The sequence below is a fragment of the Cibotium barometz genome, chromosome 16 (assembly GCF_041138505.1).
Source record: "Cibotium barometz isolate CiBa-2024 chromosome 16, ASM4113850v1, whole genome shotgun sequence".
Classification (NCBI taxonomy): domain Eukaryota; kingdom Viridiplantae; phylum Streptophyta; class Polypodiopsida; order Cyatheales; family Cibotiaceae; genus Cibotium; species Cibotium barometz.
Window position 1 is genome coordinate 54,357,640 of NC_141061.1, and position 17,428 is coordinate 54,375,067.

The window sequence follows — 17,428 nt, forward strand, 5'->3', positions numbered from 1 at the left end:
GCATTCACGACATGCTGCATAACAAACAACCGTTCATTATCCTCATTGTTTCTGCTTGAGGATGCATAGTTGTTCTGCTGCACTTTCCCATTTTGAATGTCAGCCTGCTTCTTATAACATTCTGCCTACACATGTCCAGGCTTACCACAATAAAAGCATTCACGTGCATCATTATATTGCCTTTGCCAATTTCCATGTCCTCTTTGACTCCCCTTGCCTCTGAATTTGCCTCTTCCACCTGTGTGTTGTTGATGTTGCTGTTGTGTATTCTGGGACTGTTGTTGCTGCCTGCTGTGCTGCTGGCCATAATTCTAATTACCTATTCGACCACCTCCTTGACTACATCCACGACCTCCTCTACCTCGTCCTCTACTAGAACTTGTGTAGAAGGCTTGTTGCTCTGGAACTGTTTTTGTTTTGTGAAGACTGTTGGTCTTTACCCACGATCTTCTCTTCTATAATCAGTATAGACACCAAATCTATAAAGTTGGGAATGTTTTCCCGAGTTTGAATAGACGTCTTGAATGCCTTGTATTGTGGCCCGAGACCACATAGAGAGGCTTCCACCTTATCATCATCATCTACTGACACACCAATAGATGCAAGGGATTCCACAATACCCTTTATCTTCAATGCATAGTCATTCATAGACATGCTCTTTTTCTCCACAGTATGAAGTTCATTCTTCAACTGTATCTGCCTTGGTATTTGTTTCATAGAGTTTTACCAAGGTGTCCCACGTCTCCTTGGGGGACTTGGCATCCTGAATGTGCCTAATCATGGTGTCCTGTATACTAATTGGAGAGCCAATACATAACTTTCCTGGCTCCTTGGTTCAAATCTTTAAACTCTTTCACATCTGCAGACAGTCGAATTTACCGGTATCTCCGGTGCCTCTTCATGCTCAGCTTCTATGTAGTCCCAATAGCTCATTCCCATCAGGAAATTCCTCAACGTGAACCTCCAAGCATGGAAGTTATTCTTATCAAGCTTCTCAGCCACAATCTGGGTTATGCCATCATTTGACATCTTGCCAGACACACAATTTTACCAGAACAGCATTCGGGTTTGTCCTGCACAAACTACTATATTTATGTAGCGCTACTGTAGTACTCTCAATTGTCACAACCAGTGACTTCAATATGCATACATACACCCAATGGCAACTGTTGAACTCTTTGCAGCACCCACAGTGTCTGCACAGCCAATCTCTCTTCCTGTAGTTCTTAAAACAGAGTTCTGCAGAGAATCGATGACTTACCCGCAGTGCTCGAAATCGCTTGCCAAGTCTCTTAGTGCTTAAGAGGCCATGGAAAATCCCCCTCTTCCCCGTACCAATGTACCCAAACATGCTCCGATGGGGACCAAACTTTACAAGCATGTGGGGGGCACCACCCCCACATGCTTGCAAAGTTTGGTCACCATCGGAGCATGCTTAGGTTAGTAATTAGCACCAAGTGCAGATTTTTGTATTCTTTTGGGACTTAAGTGGCCATGGAAAATCTCCCTCTTTCCCATACCATCATACCTTTACATGATCCGATGGGGAGAAAAGTTTGCAAACATGTGGGGGGGGCCACCTCCACATTCTTTCAAATTTTGGTCACCCTGAAGCATGTTTGGGTTAGTAATTAGTGCCCAGTATGGATTTTGCAAGTCTCTGGGTGCTTGAGAGGCCATGGAAAATCCCACTCTTTCCCATACCACCATACCCAGACATGCTCCAATGGAGAAAAAACTTTGCAAGCATGTGGAGGAGACCCACCTCCACATGCCTGCAAAGTTTGGTCACCATCGGAGCATGTTTGGGTTAGCAATTAGCACATAGTGCGGATTTTTCAAGTTTCTTGGTACTTAACAGGCCATGGAAAATCCCCTTCTTGCCTGTTTGGGTATGGTGGTATGGGAAAGAGAAAGATTTTCGATGGCCTCTCAAGCACCGAGAGACTTGCAAAATCCACACTGGGCACTAATTACTAACCGAAACATGCTCTGGTGGTGACCAAACTTTGAAAGGATGTGGGGTGGGTCGCTCCCACATGCTTACAAAGTTTTGTCCCCATCGGAGCATGTTAAGGTACAATGGTATGGGGAAGAGGAGGGGGATTTTCCATGGCCTCTAAAGCACTAAGAGACTTAAAAAATCTACACTGGGCACTAATTACTAACCAGAACATGCTGCGGTGGTGACCAAACTTTGCAAGAATGTGGGGGTGGGTCCCCCCTTATGCTTGCAAAGTTTGGTCCCCATTGGAGCATGTTTGGATACGATGGTATGGGAAAGCGCGGGATTTTCCATGGCCTCTTAAGCACCAGACTTGAAAAATCCGCATTAGGTGCTAATTACTAACCCAAACATGCTATGATGGTGACCAAAGTTTGCAAGCATGTGGAGGGCCCCCCCCCCACATGCTTGCAAAGTTTGGTCCCCATCGGAGCGGGTTTGATTTTTTTGCGAGCTTTATTTGGCGAGCTTTTTGGAGATAAGATAGTTTTATGCGAGCTTGTAAGAAAAATGATACATTTTGGTGAGCTTTTATATAGTAAGTATTTATGAAAGAGAAATAAATACATTCACATACATGCATACATAAATACATGCATATTCTCAAACACACCTACCTACCTACCTACCTTCCTTCCTACATATATACATACATATATACACACATTTGTACAATACATACATACATGCATGCATGCATACTCCCAAACATATACATGCATGCATACATACATACCTACATACCTACCTACCTACCCTCCTACATATAAACACACATTTTATGTCAAAGAAACTTAAATGTAGGCACAAACATACCTATCTATGTACCTTTCTTCCAATATTTATTTCAACACAAGTAAAAACAAGTATACCCGGCTCATATTTTCTTACAAAAAGATTGAGTTCACATTTTCTTACAAGAAGATATATGGTTGGTATAACCATAGCGTCACAAGCTACCTACAATAAGACTTTAGAGTACGTGACAGTATACTCCATCCCAAAGTAAGACAAAAATATTGGGTTCAAATTTTCTTATAAAAAGATTGACTTCACATTTCCTCACAAGCTTAAGTAGGCACAAACATGAGAGGCTTGATTAAAGCTTAAGTATAGGCACAAACATCCTTGCTTCGAGGACGTGATAGTATATTGCCTACTTCCTCTGGTGATAGTGTCGGTTGATGCATTACCATATCCTCATTCTTATGTAATCCCAAAACTCGCAAGAAGACAAAATAGATATGCTTACATGCAACGTAAGACTTTCCTCTAGATTCTCTTTGCATCATGAAAACATGACATGTACACCAAGGTTGTACCTTGATGTGTATAAAATAGTCCTCTCCACTCTCACATGCCAAATGAAAAATAGAGTAGGGGGACGGCTGCATTGCACTCTCATTAAGGACTGTCGCTGTCATGGCCTCGGCACTACCAATCTTCTTTTCTGCTTCTTTGGAAATCCAATGCCGCCACTTGGTTGATCTCTTTGTATTCTCTATAGCATGATGTGGCCTCTTGTCACTTTCTTTGTTGCCCCTTCTTGTGTGGACGTTTCTCCCACCCTTGACACAAAAGGTTCTTCATGAGTAACATCTAACTTGAACCCTGCCTTTACTAATTTCTCTACCTCTTGGCTGGTTATGTTGGTCCCAACATCCACTTTCCACATATCTGGGTATGATGGCTTGTATATTATTTTTGATCTACATGCCATGTGTGAAACATCTGAAGGACAAAACCACATCATTTGAGCCTTTGGCCCTCCCGGACCATGATGTTGTCGCTCTGAGTAGAAGCTAGGGGCAACAACTCCAATAGAGCTTCCCTGTATGTATGAGTTGCACTTAAGTCTTCCATCAATACCACCCAAACATTTGACTTTTGAGTTCAATGGGGTTCGTCTAATGGCCCACATTGTGCGTCCCAATGGCCTCTTCCTTTATATACATTTGTCCTCCGCTCATTGTGCCATAATGTTGTTTAGGCTCTTTATGTCCGACATCTTTGTTTCCTCCTGTCATTGGACTTTTTGGTCCTCCCCTTGAAGCGTGACTTGCTGCACTGTTTGTTCTAGAGATCTATCTCCAAAACTTACTCTTCTTGCTGTTCCCCAATTTTGACGATGTCTGCTCTGCATGACATAACCTGGACGATGTGAGCATTGGTCTACTTCCGTTGTCCTCACCCTCTTCCATTGAATAGTCTCCTTTATCTCCATGTAGAGGCCTTGATTCCTCATACATAGGAGTATTAGCTACTGTTTCATGGGCCATGCGAGGCACTTGTGGTGGTGTTGGTCTTGACCTTACTGCCACCCTGTCCAGCAACTTGCTCAAGCTTGGTCCCTCACTTTTGTGCTTCCCCATCTGATAATACATCCAAATATAATTAAGTTACAGAATGGATACTCACCTCTGGTTTTCCACAAGAGGACTCAACTCCTCCAAAAAATTACAGAGCTCATGATCCCCAGTACTTATAGGTAGCTCATCATTTTGATTCATCATAGAGGAAAACAACATATCCTTCACAATATCCATCTATATTTTTCGAGGACCTGCACTTCTCTGGGCTTTCAACACTTGAGAAACAAACATTTTCACACGCTTCAACATTGACCTTGAAGTTCCTGGCTGAATTGGATGTTCATGCAGCCCGGTGTGGAGCATCATTCTTGTAATAGTTGTGTCACGAGGCATTACGTGATATGCAATACATCTACACACTTGCACACAGTGTGCAGTTTTGCGACAAAAGTGACAAACTATTTTAGTTTTCTCATCCTCTGTCAGAAGTCCAACTGCAATCTTTTTTGTCAGATGTCCATGAAAGAAGGTGTTGTTATATCTTTTATTGTTCAAGTAAAAAGGACACCTGAGCCTATGGCACTCCAAAGTACCAACACAATATCTAATACGCACGGTACAACTTACAGACATGTTTGATGTTACTGGACGTGTCCATAGGAGCGTGGTCTGGTGGAGAAGTATTAAAGTTTGAGATTTTTTGCTGCTGCAGCCATCAAGCTCCCACTCAAAGGTGACAGTGTGGCTCCATAGGGAAGGCAATACGAAGATGCAGAAAGGACAGGAGAGACAAAAATGTGAAATTAAAATATAAAAACGAAAGAACAGTTGGGACTTTATGAAACAAAAATAGAAGATCAGGTATCTAGGTGGAGCAATCACGATTGAGAATGAAGGCGGTTGAAATGATAATACAAGGTAGAGCAATCACAATTGAGAATGGTCACGATAAATTTTTTTTTAATAAAAAATATACAAATATATATGTATCTACAAATATATAAAAAATATACAAATATATACATTTATTGGTAAGTATTATTTTTATAAAAGGCTAGTCTCTTTGTAAATACACACACACACACATGTCTATATTTATATATTATATTGTATATATTTTAGGCTAAGAATCTATTAGGATATATATATTTTAGTGTGTGTGTGTGTGTATTTACAAAGAGACTAGCCTTTTATCTATTTTAGGATATATAGATATATTAGACTATATATCTATTAGGCTACACACACACACACACATTTATTAAAATACATATAGCTTAATATGTGTGTGTGTGTGTGTGTGTAACCTAATAAATACTTAGACTAATATATATATATATACATCAATATATAAATACCTAGACTAAACTATATTCTCTCTCTCTTTTGAGCCTAAATGTTTAAAAAAGTTTTAAAAGTGAGTTTTCTCTTTGTTGTGCATCACATATTCTCTCTCTCTCTCTCTCTCTCTCTCTCTCTCTCTCTCTCTCTCTCTCTCTCTCTCTCTCTCTCTCTCTCACGCACACATACACACACTCACACACACACACACACAAAATTTCAATAACATAAATAATAGAAAAGTTTTAAAAAAGTATGCCACACATATTGAACCATTGAAAAATGTGTGTGTGTGTGTCTATCTATAGCTTAATATATTTTTAGCCATATATATGTGTGTATATGTATGTATATGTATGTCTATCTATAGCTTAATATATTTTTAGCCATATATATATGTGTATATGTATGTATCTATCTTTAGGCTATATATATTTTAGGCCACACACACACATATATGGTACATATATTTTAGGGTACTCTTAACTCAGCAGGCAAACGGGCCAACGAGCGAACGCATCTGTGAAAAGAGGTACTGTTCTCTCTGCTGTTCTTTTTCTGTTAAATTGAGAGCCGACGGCTATGTTAGAGGTGGCGGTGGAGAAGATTGCGGCTATGTTGGAGGTAGCGGCTATGTTGGTGGCGGCGGCGATGGTGAGGGAGAGGGTGAGGTGGAGGTGGAGGTGGAGGTGGAGGAGGAGACCAGTTTAACCGGTCATGATGCCTCCCTTGCCCCCGTTGCTCCAGCCACCCCAGGCTCTGCCCCGGGAGCCTGGGGTGGCTGGAGCAACGGGGGCAAGGGGAGATTTACGGTAGTTCCAGTAGAAGTCATAGTAGTGGGCCTTCACGTATTGGGTGTTATGCTAGCGGAAGGAGTGGTCTCTACAGTATTGGGAACTTGTAGGAGGTGAATACCTACAGCAGCCATGGACATACGTGAGGCCAGCCTTTGGTGAATACCATGGAAAAGGGAGCATTGGCCTTTGGCGACTACCCGAAGATTATCTGAAGGTTAATGCACATGATGATAATGATGTAGACGCCGATGTTTGATGATGTAGAAAACCCTTTGTTTGATATGACAAAGACTTAGAAAGCTTTACAGGGTATGCAAAAAAAAAATGTTGATTATTGCTCAAAAGAAAATGCCAAAGCATGCGTTTGTTGGACTCTGCGTTTTCTTTTTCTCTTTTTTTTTCTCAAGAAGTCGAGATGATGACGGCCTTCAATGCAAGCTGGTAGTGATGATAGGCACCGACGACTGTGTGGTTGAGGCCAAAAATACGAGTCTACACGGCTGACTGGGCATAGAAGGAGTCGGTGGCAGGCAGAGCGAGGCGACGAATGTGGTGCTTGTTGAGAATCAAAGCTGCACGTGACCAGCCACCCCAGGCTCCCGGCAGGCATTTTGTATAGACACTGAAGTGCTTGACTTTATTCATAATAACCGAGAGAGGCTGATCGCCGGAGGCGCCACTGCGAATACTCTCCAAGGGCAAAGAGAAAGTGGAGGAGATAGCAGCAGCCCCAGGACCGTCGAGGGGAGTTAATCTTGTTGCCATCAAACCCCTGACAGAGAATCAAAGCTGCACGTGGCCAGCCACCCCAGGCTCCCGGCAGAGCCTGGGGATGGTCTGCGCTAGCGCAGACCATCTGGGGTGGCTGGCCACGTGCAGCTTTGATTCTCAACAAGCACCACATTCGCCTAGCTCTGCCTGCCACCACCGACTCCTTCTATGCCCAGTCAGCCGTGTAGACTCGTATTTTTGGCCTCAACCACACAGTCGTCGTTGCCTATCATCACCACCAGCTTGAAGGCCATCATCATCTCGACTTCTTGAGAAAAAAAAAAGAGAAAAAGAAAACGCAGAGGCCAACAAACGCATGCTTTGGCATTTTCTTTTGAGCAATAATCAACATTTTTTTTTTCATACCCTGTAAAGCTTTCTAAGTCTTTGTCATATCAAACAAAGGGTTTTGTTGAGAATTAAAGCTGCACGTGGCCAGCCACCCCAGGCTCTGCCGGGAGCCTGGGGTGGCTCCTACTGGTGTGGGTTTCTCTTACACTAACAACAGCTCTGAGACGTTTGACGACGCTAAGGCTGGTGGGGACTAGTGCGTAGGCTAGCCAGATGTGGAGTTCGAGCAGTTCGCGGGCTACGTGAGCATCGCCGACGACGTAGACACTGCCGGAGAGGGCGGACGGGCACTCTTCTACTACTCGCTCACGGAGGCAGCCACACCAACAGGAGCCTCCAAGAAGAGCACGTTAGCGACTGCAGGGCAGAACAAAAAGGATCCTAGGATGTGTTTTTCTCGTGCGTAAAATAAAGCATGGCAAGCAACCTGTGGCCAGCCACCCCAGGCTCCCAGCAGAGCAGAGCCTGCCGGGAGCTTGGGGTGGCTCCTGCTGGTGTGGGTTTCTCTTACACTAACAACAGCTCTGAGACGTTCGGCGATGCTAAGGCTGGTGGAGGACTAGTGCGTAGGCCAGCCAGATGTGGAGTTCGAGCAGTTCGCGGGCTACGTGAGCATCGCCGATGACGTAGACACTGCCGGAGAGGGCGGACGGGCACTCTTCTACTACTGGCTCACGGAGGCAGCCACACCAGTAGGAGCCTCCAAGAAGAGCACGTTAGCGACTGCAGGGCAGAACAAAAAGGATCGTAGGATGTGTTTTTCTCGTGCATAAAATAAAGCATGCTTACGGTGTCAGCGACAAACGGTAGGTCATGAACCAAGCTTGTGATCACGTTTGTTCCACGAGAAATCGTTCATGTAGAGGAAACTAGAGTCTGAATTGATGTGGAATGGCCCATCGCTCCGAACGCTAGCGAGGAGCACCCGCGACCTGCACTCACACCGCAGAGCATGCCGTAAAACGCTGTATTTAGGCATCCTAAAGACTAACGATCATTCATCAATTGCACGTAATCACCTCCATTGACCACATAATGAGAGGTTTTGAGGCCGCATTAGTGGCTGCCTCCGTGAGCCAATAGAAGAGTGCCCGTCCGTCCTCTCCGGCAGTGTCTGCATCGTCGGCGATGCTCACGTAGCCCGCGAACTGCTCGAACTCCACATCTGGCTGGCCTGGCAAACGCACTATGGTGGGCTGGGTTGCAAGCCTTCTGTCCATCCAGTTAATTATCACTCCAGCCACTCCAGGCTCCCAGCAGAGCCTGGGGATGGCTAGCGCAGACCATCCCCAGGCTCTGCCGGGAGCCTGGGGTGGCTGGAGCAACGGGGGCAAGGGGGGAGATGTGTAGTCTTTTATATGTGTTTCAAGGCATCATTCAGATACTAAGCTTGCAAGCATGTGTATATTCTTCAAACTCTATGTTTTTTTCTTATTCTCACAAGGTAATCATCAATACAACTAATCCCAATGTAATCCTAATGTAATCCCAATGTGCATATATGGATATAAAATGATTGTAAATATAAGCTCCATAAAGATTCTATTTTCTAGGATCGCAGCACTCTGTGAACTCAAATCATGACAATCCCACTCAACTCAATGATTCCACTCAGCTTAACAACCCTACTCTTGGACAATTTCACTCAAGACTGATGAGATCCCGAGGGATTCACTAATGGGCCCCTATTTAAGCTTATAAGGATACCTTTAAAAATGAATGTCACCCCCCTTCCTTGGTACCCATATTTGACTCTTCCCTTGGTAGTATCCCTCGGCTACTATAGGTGGAGGATGGAGATGAGGCGATGGTGAGGGGGAGGAGGCCTCTTGTCCTAGCCCTTTCTTGGCCTCTTGGATCTCTGTTTAGCTACCTTTGTAGGTTTTCCACTTGATTGGCTTATGCTCTCTTCAAGATTGTGCAGTTCTTCCTATGGTGGTTCTTGCTAGCTCCTCAATTCTTCTGTGACTTTGTGCTCTAAGAACATGCCACATCTTTTTTCCTTATGATTGTTTGTAGTTTGGAAATTTATTTTTGGGGACATTTGTCATGCATTTATTCAAGTAATCTAATACTCCCTACATAAAAAACTAGATGGGCCTGGCACTATTGGGGCTGGTTTGGGCATGGTGGATCCAGCACAGTGGGGCCCATTAGTTGATGATGGGTGAGTGTTTCTTTCCTAGAGGTTTCTTTGAATAGGGCCTATAGTTATGGCCCGATCTTGGTTTTGGTATCATGCCTTGTGAGCTTACTGATCTACTCTTTGAAGTTGTGTGCTAGCCTCTAGAGCTTTCACCATCGTGAATGTTTTCTTAGACATGTAGTAAGGTTTGTGTGTGAGGTTGATGTTTTCCTATAGACATGAAGTAGGGTTTATGTGTGAGGTTGATCATCTCTATCTGTCATTCAGCTCAAGCTATTTGCTACTCATATTCAGGGCAAAAGAGAGACAGATGGCTCCAAGAAAAGCAGGAAAACAATAGGCAAAGGCTAAGAAAGGTATATGATATGAATAGCCAAGATTCTAATGAGATTGTATTTTAATGTTTTTAGATATGCTTACTTGGGCTTGGTGTGTGTGTCTTACAGACAACAGGGGGGGATACTCACTTAGATCTGGGCGTGTTTGTTTGACTCTTAGTGAGGAAGCTCATCAATCACGGACACCTATGTCCTCACATGTATCTCTCCTATTAGAGAGAAAACAGAAGCGCATAATTCTCTTGTTTATGAGGAAGAAGCGTTTGTGTTGGAGAACGAAATTGGCTCAATGAGCTCACCTCCTCCAACTCACACGGAGATGCCGGAATCTACTACTGGTCAAGGGGAGACCCATAAAAGGCTTCTTAGAAAATCTATTGAATTGGGATTGCTTGGTGATGTATTTAGTAAGTTTTTTGTGCAATGCAATTCCTCTACCCCATTGGTCCCTTTATGCAGGCTGATTCCAAATGAAGCCATCCGTATAGTTTCTAGCCAACTTGAGGTGTTTCGTGATTCCTTTGACTGCCATGGCTATGTCGAAGCATCTCCTCCTTTTTTAGTTTCACTTACACGTCCCAGAAGCTCTATGTATTTCGCGGTCACACAAATAGAATGGGGACCATACTTGTTGGTTTGTTTGTGTGGCTGATGAGGGTTGGTTTGTGTGTTTGAGTCTAATGGATCAACTTCCTAAAATATATTCCATGGGAAAGAAAGTTGGATTGGTCATGCATCGAACAATGTCTGTTCATGTGGAATCAAGTTATTTGTATGAGAATGGAGAACGGGTAAGTCATAATCTCTCAAATATTTCCCTTTATGTATACATGTTATGTGGTATGGATATCCAAACATAATGTTTTCTCGTTATGGTAGGTGGATACATTGGCACTTAGTATGTTCTATCGAGTAAATTGCCATGTCCCTATTATTGATCGTGAGGCTAGGCAAAATGTTTCAAAGAAGTTATTCAACGCTCAACGAAATTTCATTTTTGAGAAGAATAAGAAGCATCCATTCCAACGCACGATGTTCTTGGAGTGCTACATTCGAGGTGGTGTAGAAAGATCTCCTATGTTCTTTAGTAGGTGAGACAATTTTTATTCTGTTCATTTTCATAGCTACTTTTTCAAAATACTTAGATGCACATTTATGATTGCATTTCATTGTAGGTGGCTAGTGGAGACCTTCTCAAGTGAAGGAGATGGTGTCTTGGACGTTTTTGCGGGATGTGGAGGCTTGGGACATGCATGCCAAGAGTTAAAAAGGCACTATATGGGGATAGAGAATGATATGGAGGTAGCCAAAGCATATCTGGGAGATTTCTCATTAGGTCGGGATGACACGTAGAAGAATGCTATAATTTGTGGATCAAAAGACTTTGTAATTGAGATTGTCATGGTTTGGAAGTTTAAAGATCAATATATACATTTTTTATCTTTAAAAGATTGTGTTATATATTTAAGTAAGTAAGAAAGTATGTATATAATGTATGTATATATGTTAGTGATGCATAGGTAGCCCTTGTATGTATGTATGTATATGTATTTGTACGAGGTGTATGAATTTAGGTAGATATATATATGTATATATATAATTATATCAATAAGTATGATGTGAATCAAAAGACTTTGTAATCGAGATTTTCATGGTTTGGAACTTTAAATATCGGTATATACATTTTTTATCTTTAAAGGATTATTTTTTATATTTAAGTAAGTAAGAAAGTATGTATTTATGTATGTATGTATATATGTTAGTATGTAGGTAGCTCTTGCATGTATGTATGTATATATGTTAGTATGTAGGTAGCTCTTGCATGTATGTATGTATATGTATATTTTGTATGTGTATATGTATGAGGTGCATGAATTTAGATAGGTATATGTATATATGTAATTATACATATTTAAGTAAGTAAGAAAGTATGTATGTATATATGTTAGTATGTAGGTACCTCTTGCATGTATCTATTTATATGTATATTTTGTATGTGTATATGTATGAGGTGCATGAATTTAGATAGCTATATATATATGTATATTTTGTATGTTGATCTTTCAAAGCTTGTTATTTATATGTAAGTAAGTTCTTGGTCCTTTACAAAGCTCATAGTAAGTTCATGGTCCTTTGCAAAGCTCGGACTCCTTGTTCATTGCTCCAAAAAGCTCGGCAAAAAAAGCTCGCAAAAAAAAATCCCCCCATCGGAGCATGTTTGGGTACTATGGTATGGGGAAGAGGGGGATATTCCATGGCCTCTAAAGCACCAAGAGACTTGAAAAATCCGCACTCAGAACTAATTACTAACCCAAACATGCTCCGATGGGATATTCGCATCCATTCACATCCATTCACATCATATCGCATTCATTCACATCCATTCACATCCATTCACATCATATTCGCATCCATTCACATCATATTCGCATCCATTCACATCCATTTACATCCATTCGCATCACATCGCATCCATTCACATCCCTACATCTAAATGAATCATTTCGATAATTCTCATAAATTGCATGATTCTAGAAAATTTGTGCATAACCTTGAACATGCTTCGATGGGGACCAAACTTTGCAAGCATGTGGAGGGGACCCACCCCCACATGCTTGCAAAGTTTGGTCAGCTTCGAGCATTTTTGGCGTAGTAATTAGCACCAAGTGTGGATTTGTCAAGTCTCTCGGTGCTTGAGAGGCCATGAAAAATCCCGCTCATTCCCATACCATTGTACCCAAACATGCTCCGATGGGGACCAAAATTTGCAAGCATGCGGGAGGAATCAACACCCACATGCTTGCAAAGTTTGGTCATCACCATACGAGCATGTTTGGGTTAGTAATTAGTGTCGAGTGCAAAATTTTCTAGTCTCTTGGTTCTTAAGAGGCCATGGAAAATCCCCCTCTTCCCCATACCATCGTACCCAAACATGCTGCGATAGGGCCAAACTTTGCAACCATTGTATAAAAACATGCTCTGATGGTTACCAAACTTTGCCAGCATGTGTAGGGCATGCACCCCCATATGCTTGCAAAGTTTGGTCACCATCGGAGCATGTTTGGGTTAGTAATTAGCGCCTAGTTTAGATTTTTCAAGTCTCTTGGGCTTAAGAGGCCATAAAAAATCCCTCTCTTTCCCATACCATTATACCTTAACATGCTGCGATGGAAACAAAACTTTGCAAAGTGTGTGGGGTGGACCCATCTCCACATCCTTTCAAAGTTTGGTCACCACCGGAGCATGTTTGGGTTACTATATTTATACTCTAACGTAGTCAAGAGCCTTAACTAACTAAACTGATCTAACGGAACCCTTAAGTCCCATAGTCATCTGGGATTTACTTCATCTATCGTACCATAACAGAATTGAGTCTCATTTTAGGGATCCATCAGTCTAGCCTAACCCCATCTAGTCCTGTGGGTTAGCCAACCGCCCAACCACTGTAGTGATAGGATCCAATTAGGAATTTGGTTAGGTTTTGTCTCGAGTACCAGGGAAAAGAGTTCCCAGGCGATATTCATGCAAACTTAGAACTAGTCACACCACTTACACACCCAATATGAAATTGCCTTTTTCACAGATTTAGCTGTCTTTAAAACAATCATTTAATGAAATCATAGTCTCATTGATCATAATCCTCAAAATCTCTAGTTGAATCCTTAATTCCAATCATTCCTTTTTTGATGTACCTATGGCATCATTGGCAACCAGAACGCTCAGTGGTCCTTTTCGATAGTTCCTAGCTCATAGTAACCGGCAATAACTTGTCCACTCTCAGTGGTCCTTTTCGATAGTTCCTAGCTCATAGTAACCGGCAATATATTCACATATCAAAATAGAATCTCCGTTGAAGATCAGCAAGGTCAACTAGTGGATACATATAAAAGAGCCATGGACTCATCCGTTGAGGACCACCAAGGTCAATCAACCAGATCCACGCCTAAATTCAGAAAACAACTCTTACTCCTTGTTCCAATATCATCCTCGATGCACGCGTGGGTATCCTTGGTGACCCAGAGCCTGAGCACTATATGGTCAGCACCCTCTAGGCACCTTCGCAAGTGACCTAGCACTTCACTCATAGGCCGCTTCCTTGGTCCCACATCCACCATACCGAAAGCTCACCATTTGAATCAAACCGAGGTTGGTTAAGACCTCGGCCGACCTTGATACACGCGAGATGTCCACCATTGACTCTCTGTCACAACTGTTGCAACTTATCAGATTAGGTCTTCACCACGACCTCATTCACAAGATGGTAAAAAATGCTTCCCCAGCATTCTTGACTGTCATGAACCATAGAGCTTGATTTCCACATGTACATAGGGGCCCATGGGCAAAAGGAGAAAGTGACTATAAATACGGCTTGGGGTACATTGGTAGGATCTTTTGACACCTTTACTAATTTTGGTCATCTTGTACCTTTGGGCTCCATCAATGGAGATTTGGCCTTCCATGGTCAAGTTCATGGCTAACTTGAAGCCATCCTCTTGGTGAGAGGTTAAACACACTTAGGCTATTTGTGCATCTTCTCTTGCTACATGCACTTATAGATTTTCTCTCTCTTGTACATTCATTTGATGAGCCATTTGATAACTAATATCATGATTAATCGATACTAGATTCTTGCTTTGATGTGTTTGATTCAACATTTTGCTCTAGATCCATTTCATTTGGTATCAAAGCCTTGATTTTGATCCATTATCAAGGTTTTGGGCATGAGATTAGTCATTTTCTTGATAATTTTTTGAATTTTCTCTTGATTTCTTGGAGTTTTAGCTTAATCTTGCTTAATTTCTACTTAATCTTTGGAGATTAGTGGAGGGGAGGCATCATTTCATGTGATTTCATGGAGATTTAGCTCAATTGGACCTAATTTGGGCTCCCTGGACCAATTATTTGTGGAGCGAGATACAAAAATTGGAGAAAATTTGAATTAATCACATGTTAATCTCTCTATTAATCATGTTTATGTTTTGTGCTTCTTCTCCAAGCTTTCCATAGCCATTACTTCTCATCTTTTCCCCGTTTTGCTCCTATTTGCTAGGGCTTTTGAGGAGAGGAACACATAGAGTACCAATTTACATGCATTTTAAATTTCTAAAAATTTCTTTCCCTTTGCTCCAAACCCTAATCTCCCTCACATAGCTCACCATTGTTCCATTCCACTTGCTGTTACCCTATCCCTTTCTTCCACGTTCTCTTCCAGTCTATGATCAACCGTCAATGTGGATATAGCACCTCCTTGGGAATCTAGAATACAATGTGAATCTCCAACAGAGGCAATGGTAATAGTCCATCCATCCACCATGACAAAGGTGACTGTAGTTCCTAATGATTGTTCTTTCCTTTGAAATTCCTTGTCGGTTTTGTTTTGACAAAACCAGCAAACCAATGCTCTTGGTAGTATTGCCAGTAATTCATCTCTGCTGAGATTAGGAGGAGCTGCACACATCACATCCTTCAAGGGATTGTCTTTTGCATATACAGCAGCTGCAGCTCCATTGTGACCATCTAGAACCGAGAAGACTGCAAAGTCCGAAGTTCGGTCCCCAGGTATTCTCTGGGAGTTTGCCTTGACAAGGGCATAGTCCTCCCCCTTCTTTGGCTGTACGCCAAGGCCATATTGGATCATTGGCCTCTGTAGCCTCTCATTTTGCAGCTCGCGGGTGGTGGTATGACATAGGGACCATCTGTTCCTGCTTCACCCCATGCCCTTGCCTCATGGCAGAAACCATCCATGGATCTTGCATCCTTTCGCTGAAGCTTCCGGTGGTCTCATCAGCCTCGTAGCACATAGAACGTGAAGCTTAGGGTTTCAGGAAAATCTTTACTACACTGCGTAGGAAACGTCATGTAACATAAGCTTTTGTGTGGATACATCCAACCTCTCAAAGAAGTCCCGCAAGCATGGAGAAAACCCTAGTGGAAGAATCCAAGAGCATGAAGTAAACACTCGGAGCTAGAAGCTCTATTAATGAAAAGATACAGAAGGAAGAATTGAAGCCTCCATTCCATTTGGTTGTTAGCTATGATGTTTGGCATCTTTCTTGTGGATTTTGGGGAGTTCTTCATTGCTATTGGAGAGGGAGAACAGGAGGTTTGAGCAGCCCTCAGAAATTACAATTTTTTTTTCAAGATTTGGACCCATTGGAGACTCTATCAAGCAACAATCCAACCATTGAAGCTTTTGGAATACCATTGGTGAGTTGCTATGGCCATTTTCTCAAGCATTGGTGATTAATCCTCATGCTATGGACAAATTGGGGTTATTCATGAAAGGAAACCCTAATTTATAGAATTTTAACATTCCTACATAACTCATGATCCATTGGAAAGTGATTACATGCTCTTATTGCTCACATATTTCTTTAATCACACCCATTTGGATGCCATGTGGCCATTTGTGAGACAAATGCAAGATTCTTTGATGAATCTATGCATAAATGGATGAAGGAATGCATATGCTTAGATGCATTGATTGAGCCACATGCATGGAGTGGATGTTGGGTAATAATGAGAAGGTTTTTGCTATGGACATGATGCTTTTATGCATTGGTATGATGCTATTGAGCGTTGGAAGAGCTTGATGTGTGATTGGAATCAATTGGTAATGCTACATTCAAATGCAAGTTGATGCCCTTGAATGAATGCCATTTGACTCATAAGCAATGCTTATGGGAGTGATACCAATTGGATATTGATATCATTGGTATATGGTATTACCTCACTTGTGCTTATGGATCGATGTTGGATCTTTGGATGAATGGCGGACATTTTGAGCTATGTGGATAAGCATGAGTTCATGCATAATGGTTTATGAGTATATTGTAATGGTTCATGCATAAGCATGAGCTCATGCATAATGGTTTATGAGTATATTGTAATGGGCATGAGTCATGCCACATCCTTGTAAGTGATCCGCCTCATTTTCATATTCAAGCTATATGCACCTCACAATTGTTTGTACTCACTTCAATTTCTAGAAACTAGATATGTTGGTGAGGGTACCCCGGGTGTTGGTAGAGAGGCCCGGGGGGGAGCATGGCTTGAATCCACCGTGCCGTGATGGGCATGAGTCATGCCACATCCTTGTAAGTGATCCGCCTCATTTTCATATTCAAGCTATATGCACCTCACAATTGTTTGTACTCACTTCAATTTCTAGAAACTAGATGGTAGAGAGGCCCGGGGGGGAGCATGGCTTGAATCCACCGTGCCGTGAGTGCCGTGGTAAAGCGGTACGGTGGAGGATTTGGTGTGGAGGTGAAGACTTGGCCTCAACCCGTACCTTGGTTCGGACTAGGTAGGGGTGAGAAGAGCTTGGCCGGGAGATCGGCAAGCTTCAACGCGCTACACCGATG

The 17,428-nt window shown here is 42.3% G+C and overlaps 2 pseudogenes; both read right to left on the reverse strand.

Annotated features, from left to right (window-relative positions):
- Positions 1 to 8,241: 8,241 nt before the first annotated feature.
- On the reverse strand, positions 8,242 to 8,797 carry LOC147630752 (serine carboxypeptidase-like 26 pseudogene; annotated as a pseudogene).
- Positions 8,798 to 15,213: 6,416 nt separating this feature from the next.
- LOC147630753 (putative protein phosphatase 2C 5 pseudogene) lies at positions 15,214 to 15,862 on the reverse strand (annotated as a pseudogene).
- Positions 15,863 to 17,428: the final 1,566 nt, after the last annotated feature.